Source organism: Pleuronectes platessa, chromosome 4, assembly GCF_947347685.1.
Source record: "Pleuronectes platessa chromosome 4, fPlePla1.1, whole genome shotgun sequence".
NCBI classification, from domain to species: domain Eukaryota; kingdom Metazoa; phylum Chordata; class Actinopteri; order Pleuronectiformes; family Pleuronectidae; genus Pleuronectes; species Pleuronectes platessa.
Window position 1 is genome coordinate 5,859,925 of NC_070629.1, and position 9,027 is coordinate 5,868,951.

The window sequence follows — 9,027 nt, forward strand, 5'->3', positions numbered from 1 at the left end:
TTATAAGTGACTTCGAGTGGATTCCTGTTCGTGGTGTCTCTGACTATGCTGATATAAATTTTTGTGTATTTTTACTGTATAATAACTGAGAAAATTAAAGTGCAAATCTGTGAAAGTGGCCCAATATACATCTTTGGATGGAATTTTAAGATATTCCTTAATAGGTTATGAGTATTTCCAGTGGATTCCTGTTCATAGAGCCTCTGACTATGCAATGTCCACATTCAAATTTAGATGGAACCTCCTGTTTTCACAGACTCATTCCACTTCAACATGATAGTAGAACATCTCATTGATTCCGCTCCCTGTCTCTGTAGCTTCTCATGCAGACTATTAATGAGGGCTATTAACAGGTTCAACTAGTGCAATCAAAGTTGACAAATGTAAAGTTGACACACTCCACCTCATATCCTTGTACATGTATTTGGAAATGCTTTTTTGAGAGTACATCGAACAACATGGAGGAAGGTAAGACACCTAAATGATATTCAGTAACAATTAATTAATTGTTTAAAAAATTAAATAAAATCCCTTTTCAGTTTAAAGGGGAGTCATTTTGAAAATTTAGTTCAGTCTTTACTGATATAATGTCGCTGACACTCAGAGATGTTCTACTATCATGTTGAAGTGGCCCTGCGCGAGACACAGCTAAATGAGGGGGGGCTGTGGATGAGGGGTAGAGTGGTCGTCCTCCAACCTGAACGTCGGCAGTTCGATTCCCAGTCTGACCCATCTGCATGCCGAAGTGTCCTTGGGCAAGATGCTGAACCCCGAATGCCCCCCCCCCCCCCCCCCCCTAGAATAACAAAGTGCTGCGAATAGATGCACTGTATGAATGTGTGTGTGAATGGGTGAATGTAGAACTACACTGTAAAGCGCTTTGAGTGGTTATTGAGAAAAGCGCTATATAAATACAAAACCAATGTACCATTTAATTCAACTTAAAATCCTCCTTAGAGTTCACTGGACCAGGGCTAAACCAAGATTTCCCCTGATGTCGACCCCTCTTACCCCCGCTGTAAAAGTCAACCAGCTGATCACATTCACATGTTCTGGTCTTGCCCTCTCCTCAGAAAATTTTGGGCAGTATCTTTCATGCTTACTCTACAATTGTTGGTGTGGTCATCCCTCCAAACCCATTATGTGCCATTTTTGGCTTTACTAATGCAACTCGTCCTCTTAAGGGCAGGGCCCATGTTGTCATAGCTTTCACCTCTCTGCTTGCCAGACGTCTGATACTACTCTTATGGAAGGAACAAACACCTCCCACATCCAGTAGATGGATTAGAGACACCATGTCTTTCTTGAAACTGGAGAAAATTAGACATACTCTGAAAGGTTCCATACGGAGCTTTGAGAGAACCTGGACCCCTTTCTTGTCGTAATATGAGAGCATTCAAAACCCACTACAAGATAAAGATTAGATGGCAACCACCTCCCCTCCCCTCTCCCTCTTTTATTTATACTTTTATTTTATTTACCTTATTATTAATTTTTTATAATTAAAAAAAATATTTTTTATTTATTTTAATTTTATTTCCTTCTTTCTTTCTTCTCTCTGCTTTGTCTTGCAGCATTGTTGTATGTAGTTGTATTGTAATAATCTAATATTCCTATATACATATATATTAGAGCTGTGAAAAATAACGCGTTAACGCGTTATGATTAAATTACAGGATTAATTTTTTTTTTTTTTAAACGCATTTAACGCATGCGCAGAAGGACCTTCCAATTCCGCCACCTCTGCACTAGTTGCCGCTCTAACGCCGGACGCGGAAGCGACGCCGAAGCGTGGTGTAAAGGCAGAATAGTCCCGCGACTGCAACCGCGGAAGGCAACGCAGCTGCATCGACGGACTCGTTTTGGTTTATACTTCTCTAACGTGCTCTCTTTTTATCTTTATGACTGTGGCTGTAGTGGATGGGCAGAGGGGGACATTAAATAATGTGGTTGGTAAAAGTGGTAAAATTCAAGACAACAGAACGTGAATACAAAGTATGGGATGCATGTTTGATCATTTATATCATATAAAATATGTCATCTATATCGTTTAAAATCATTTTTCAGTGTGTTTCCTGTCGCGATACGCTCGCGTCAAGCGGAAAAAATAGACTCGACGCCGAAACGATCGCTTCACGGCGCTAGGCAGCCGCGGCACAACGCTACGCTTCAGCCTCCGGTGTGTTCAGCGCTGCGGTTTAACATGGGAGTGGATGGGAGCCAGAGGATTGGCGCTGCGCTTACGCCTCGCTTCGGCGTCGCTTCCGCGTCCGGTGTGAACCCGGCGTAATGCAGTCAGACGGCAGCTGCCATTCAAACAAACAAACAACATGGATAATTCTGATGAACCTGAGGACCTTCTGGACGGGAAGATCGTGTTCCAAAAAAACAAAGATCGAACATTCAGTAAAACCAAGGTGATATGCACACTCTGCGAGAAGTTATCGTTTCGACGTAGCAATACCCGCCTAACCACCGCAACGCGAAGCATGTGTTGGTCGGCGAGGGGCGTTCAAGTGGAATGCGCCAAACCAGACTCACTCGCAGGACACATTGTGCAAAAGAAGCGGTCAGCTTTACTGTCAGAGAATTTGAACAAGTTAGTTTGCCTCACCAACTGGCTAAAGACCGAGTAGCTAAGAGGGCTTTTAGAGGCATTAGATTGTATCATGGTGTGGTTAATGGTTGTGTGACAAAAAATATAAAAAATGTCAACCATCCTATGGCTAAGAAGCTCAAATAATTTCTGTTTGATTTAAAAAAAAAAAAGTTTTATTCAACCACACAATGGCTAAGGAGCCCGAATATTGTTTAGGATGAAGATTATATTAATGTTCCATATGGAAAAGCAATGATAACTGCTGAAGAACTGTTGAGTTGCAGCACAAAAGAAAAGTTAAATGTCATAAATCTTGTTTTCACAAAAATATTCCGAGAAAATCGGTAATGTGATTAATCATGATTAATCCATAGAAACCTGTGATTAATTTGATTAAAAATTTTAATAATTTCACAGCTCTAATATATATATATATATACATTCTAAAGTCTCTCCTAATGTATGTACTTCTGCTGCATGGGGTAGGCTGGCTGGGGGTGGGTGGGTCCTTCTGTGGGTAGGGGTATAACCATTAGATATGTGATGTGTAATTGTATAATTGTATTGATTACCCAAAGAAAACCAATAAAAAAGTGTTAAACATAAAGGCTGCAGTCAAGGTCAGAAAGGGTGAAGCATGCTGTCACAGTGAGTGGTAACACGCCAATCATTTTAATATTCAGAAAGCTTAGGAAATACTTGTCACTTCTGCTGGAAGACATTCAAAATGTTGCAAATGTGGCAGAAATTTTTGATTTGTGCAAGAAAAGTGGAGATGGGGCAGTGGCAGCTTGTTAATACAGGGCGCTGGGGCAATGCCCCTCCAACATCCTGAGAAAAAAAGCCTATTTAAACACAAGTTAATTAGATGATAAAAAGTTTCCACCAATTCTATCCACCAATATGCATTTGAAATCTTTGATGGACATATTTGTAACACACACACACACACACACACACACACACACACACACACACACACACACACACACACACACACACAAACACACACACACACGGACAGGAGGTATCAACATTATACAGTAGTCAAGATGCTTGAGCAATTTAAGCAGAACAAATCAATATTTTCACAACAAAATACACCTGACAACTGTGTATAATGTGAAAGGGGTCACTAGTAGTGACAACCCGACAGACCTCTGTCACTTGACTGTAAATTGATGTGTGTGCTCATTGAGGTAAATGTAATTCTGTTCTGCTTGATATGTAAATCCTAGACAACAGAGCTTTTATTAAATGGAAGAATGCTGTCATGCACTGTTTGGCCATAACCCCCAAATCTGACCTGATGCCTCATAATGTAAAGCAGAGTGTAGATCTTGTATACATATATATACATATATATTTATTTTTTTAATAGGGATATTTTTTGCAGTTCAGTTACACCAAGGATTTCAGTTATAGTCAATTGAGGATTTTTCATTGATGTGTGTTGAACACTTAAAGAGTCAAATTGGTGTATTTAAACTAAGGTATATAACAAGATGAATGACTTGACCAGCAGCGGAAATTGTTAATAGCTGGATTCAGCTCAGGCCCGCTCAGTGCTGCTTTGCAGTCCTAACATTTTTTGAAATTGTATTTAGATTTATTTATTATTCAATAATGGTCAACCCAGATTCACTTCTCATAGTAGATGGTATATTAATATAATGAACATTGTAACTAGAAATGGTGCCACCTCCCACACATATTTGTGTGTAGTGTGTGTAGTGTGTATAGTGTGGTGTCTAGATTGCTGCAAATGTTTTCTCTACATTATCCATCGGCTATAATTGAGTGGTAAATCTTATCTTATCTTGCGCTTTTGCCATCATTTGGAGCCAGAGTCGTTTTATTTTATTTTATTTGTCTTTATCTACACCTTGCACTTCAGCACCGACGACCTATCAACTGACTTTGACCCCTTGTGGTTTTGTGTATAGGCATGTGTGTGCTTTTCTGGGCTATAGGGGCTGCATCACTATAATCTTACTACTGCTTCAAATAGGACAGGTAATCGTGACAGTGATATTTATTCTTGTTTTACTTGAATTCTCATTTAGATTCGATCTAAAACAGTTCAGTATTGTACTTTTGTCAAATATTGTCCCAGGAACTCTGCAGTCCTCGGTGCTTTTTGTTAATTCTTGGGAAAAGGGGAAATGTAAAGTTAAAGTTCCCAAGTTTTTTTTAATAATTGAAATGTTAGGAAGAACAGAAAAAAAATTTTATATGAACATTTTATTAATTTCAAGTAATATTTCCCACATGAGTTTCCATTGAAATCTTAGTGGGGGTGGAGCCTGCTCACTTCCTTGAGTCAGCTGTGTGCTTCAACAAAAGGGAGAGCCTTGGTGCCCTCTTCCCTTTCTCTGCGATAAAGTCCAGCTGGTTATAGTAGATGTCCATCACTTCCTTTGACGTCACCACCTCCAGGTCCTGCTGGATCAGCTGGAGGAGCTCACAGAGGCTCTCCTTTTTGCAACAGCCTCCTAATGCAGCAGTGCATGGCTTTCTCAGTCAGTACCTTGGAGAGGAACAGCTCCCAAATAAACCTGAGTGTATTGAGGAACTGATCGGAAGGTTTGGCATTCTTTTGCTCTTCCCTCAGCCGGTCGATGACCCTCACGTCCCGGACTGGCTCCAGGCAGGACCCACTCTTCTGATAACTGCCCTCACTGTCACAGTTCTTCGTGAACTCTGCCTGGCAGTGTTTGACCAGCAGAGACCTGAAGGAGACGCTGGCTGACGAGTCGGACAAGGATTGGACTTCCACCTGAAGAGGAGAAAACCATAGAGAAATATTAACACAAATGCAAATCACATACTTAGGAAAACATCGTGATTATTTATATGCAAATAATCATTTTATACATCAAACACCACATGCAGTCAACTCTAAATTAACTTATTATTTGATTAACCAAAGTGACGATTCATTCGGTATTTCAGGTATTCCTAAGTTTACCTTGTTTTTGATCATCACAAATCCTTATTTAAATTTATCCTTTCTTACTATTTGAAAAAAATATACTTTTTGTATCGCTAACCTTCTAGTTCACAAAAAAGATAAACTTCTCAACTAAGTAAGAAACAGGATAAAGTAGCTTCCGGTCATGAGGCATCACTTACTGTTGAGAGGTGTTGACACAGCTCGGCGAAGACTGCAGCAGAGTGTGGTTTCTGCACGGCCCTCTTGAAAACGAGCTCAACCATTTCCTGCAGGCTCTCCTCACCGTCCAGCTCCTCATGACTCAGATCCGTCATGAAAGCTTGAACGTTTTCAGTGACGCAGCTGACGGACTCCTCCGGCCGGACCTGCTCCTTCCTCACAGCTTCCTCAGAGGCCGCTGGAGCTTCGTCCTCTGTCGTCTCGATCATCTGGATGGAGGGAGCGCCCAAGGTTATGTCCACCTGCGGCTGATCCTCGTAGGAGGGAGGGCCAAAGGTGATGTCCAGCTGCGGCTGATCCTGGTAGGAGGCAGCGCAGAGAAAGACCATAGGCTCAGATGGAATGCGTCGCCTCTTCCCGTCCCTCTGATCAGCTGGGTTCCATGGCTTCTTTGAGGCGCAGGAAGCCTCCAAGAACACAACCGGCTTCGTGTCACGGGGCCACCGGAACATCTTCCTCTTCTCTCCCAGCACAAGAGGAGCTGGCTTGGAAGTTAATTCCACGCTTTTCTTTCGTTTTGGGATCATGTTGATTCAAATAAATCGTAGTTGTCTTCAAGGCAAATCCAAAGAAACAAGTTCCGGTGCAGGAAACGAGATCAGGTGAAAGAACCGACATAAAATAAATCGTTGTTGTCTTCAAGGCAAATCCAAAGAAACAAATTCAGGTGTAAGAAACGAGTTCAGGTGCAACCAGCCAAGTAGTCCGAAGAGAACTTACTGAAAACTGACTGAACTAAAAAAATGTTTTGATTTGATTCTGGCTCTCCATCCACTGAGATGTTAAATGGGAAAGACAGTTTAGACAATGTATGGAAATATTATTCAGATTTATCCCTTGCACGTATATACAAAAAGAAATCGTAATAACAGAACCGATAAATACAGATTTATAAAGTGGATAGAAGTTTAATATAAAGAGTTTAAGCATATCATCTTAAAGAAAGCTTCTAGTTAGTTCTTAAGTAAACAAATGAAGTGGACAACATGACCAGATTAACTCAACTTGGAGCTGCACTATCAGAAAGTGTATGAATATCAGTCTGTTTTCGGGATTGCTTATGTTTGCTTCTCTTCCTTCATAATTACTGGATGCAGCAGTTACGGCGATTATCAATCACAAACCAATATCACACTCTGTGTAATATCACGTCATATCGTTTATTTAAAATAGAAAAAGCACAAGTGTATTTGCATTGACATGTACAGTGGCATACAATACAAGACAACTCAACAATAACGGCGTTCTCCAAAGTCTGTACAGGGTTAAAGTGACAAATGTTGAATTTACAGTGTGGATCGATAAAGACGAGGTGGAAACTGTACAAACCTCTGACTGAAGGAACTGTTCACCTGAGCTGGTGAGGATCAGAAACATGATGTAAAAGTTTAGAAAATATCTCATCTCTCATTTGATATTTGACACATTTTCATAAGACCAGACATTGATCATTATTAATAAAATCTGGACAGTGGTGTTTCTTCAGTACATTTCAGTTTCCCAATAAAACCCCTTTAAAACGTCTTTCTGCTGGAAAAAAACCCCAAATGAAATGTCTTTGTGTGACGTTTTACTTTCACATGAAGTCATTTATTTCCTTAATAAAGACCTGTCTCATCAGGAGCCCCCCCATCATAGCACCATGGTGGGGATGTGGTACACCAGCGGCATCTGGTGCTGGTGGACCATGGCCGTCATCTGTGGGGGAGGATGGGTGACACGCGAGGGCACGTCGGCGTTGGACACCACCGGCTTGTGCCGCGCGCTCCGAGGCCCGCCAGCTGCGAGTACGCGCTCTGGCACACGTGGCACTTGTAGGGCCGCTCGCCGGTGTGCAGCCGGACGTGGTTGCGCAGCGTGGACAACTGGCTGAAGCGCCGGTTGCAGAAGCGGCACACGAAAGGGTTGTCCAGGGTGTGGATGCGCATGTGAGAGCGCAGGTTGCTGCGGGAGTTGAACCCGCGGTGGCAGATGACGCAGCGCATGCGACCCGCAGAGGATGAGGAGGATGAGGAGGACGAGGAGGAGGAAGTGGGAGAGCATGAGATAGGGCCCTCACAGGAGTGGGATTCATCTGGAAGAGGAAACAAGGAGGGGGGTTATTTAAATGTCTCAGGTGGGTGCTGCTGCACGGAGGAGTATCTACACACTATTTAAAATGTTTGTTGATGCGTCAAAGCTACTCACCATTCCTGCTTTACTTCAGGTGCTCTTCGTCTATTCAAGGAACTCCAGGGATTCCCAGGAACGTGTTGTGTGTTTTTCCATACCAGACGATAAGCTCCTGGTCTGGAGGGATGGTCTGAGAGGAGGAGGAGATGAGGGTCAAGCTCAATTAATAACAATGCCAGATAACCTGACTATCAACTTTAAATTGCATGACGAACAAACGCAATTCTCCTTGCTCATCAGCAGGTGGCGTTTTTCTAAAGGACATGTAAATCCTTGCCAGGCCTCAAATAAAAATCCATGCTCAGCCACAGTGAAGTATCGGTGCTGATGGTATGAACTTGTTCTCATCTCCAAAGCCTTGTAGAAGATGCTGCTGCCGATCTGCACCACCTCCAGATTTAGCTCCTGCTCGTTCCTGGCGCACTTGATGTAGGTCACCCAGCTGCGCTGATCCTCCTGACTGGCATCGATGAAATAACGCGTCGTGCCATCTTCATTGAACACCTTAGCGCACAAGTTGAAAAAAAGACAATTTAATATAAAAAACATTCGATAAAATAGACATCTGATCTGATGAATCAAATTTCTGGCTGTCAGGTCTTTTTTCGCAGCTCACCTCCCACATGAGGTTGTTGTTCTTGAGCAGGATCCCGTGCTCAGGGGACAGGACTCTCCCAGTGAAAGGACCCATCTCCGTCCCGGCCTTGATCCAGTACTTTGAGAAGATGCCCAGACCTTCTCCGGGGATGGAGCTCTGCGCAATGATCACCTCGCTGGGCAGCACCAGACTGGACAGCTTCTGCACCTCTGCAAAGGAAAAGGAAGAAACGTGAGCATGCAACATACACAGGAATTAACCTACATCGAAGGCCTACAAAATGTTTTAAATGTGCATAGGGAACAAAATCACACAAATGTAGAATAAAGTCGATAAAGCAGAGAGGGGAGTCTGTGTTCAGGGCTTCTCATGAAACAGGATTTGCCGGAGAGATCCTGAAAGCAGCAAATGGACTGGATCTTATTTTGGTCACGAAATATTAAGCTACCCCTTATCCTCCGTTTAATTCGATTTTCTGGCTGA

General features: G+C 42.5%; 1 pseudogene; it reads right to left on the reverse strand.

The window, feature by feature from the left end:
- Window positions 1–7,406: 7,406 nt before the first annotated feature.
- On the reverse strand, window positions 7,407–8,790 carry LOC128437945 (PR domain zinc finger protein 12-like; annotated as a pseudogene).
- Between the last annotated feature and the right edge of the window lie 237 nt (window positions 8,791–9,027).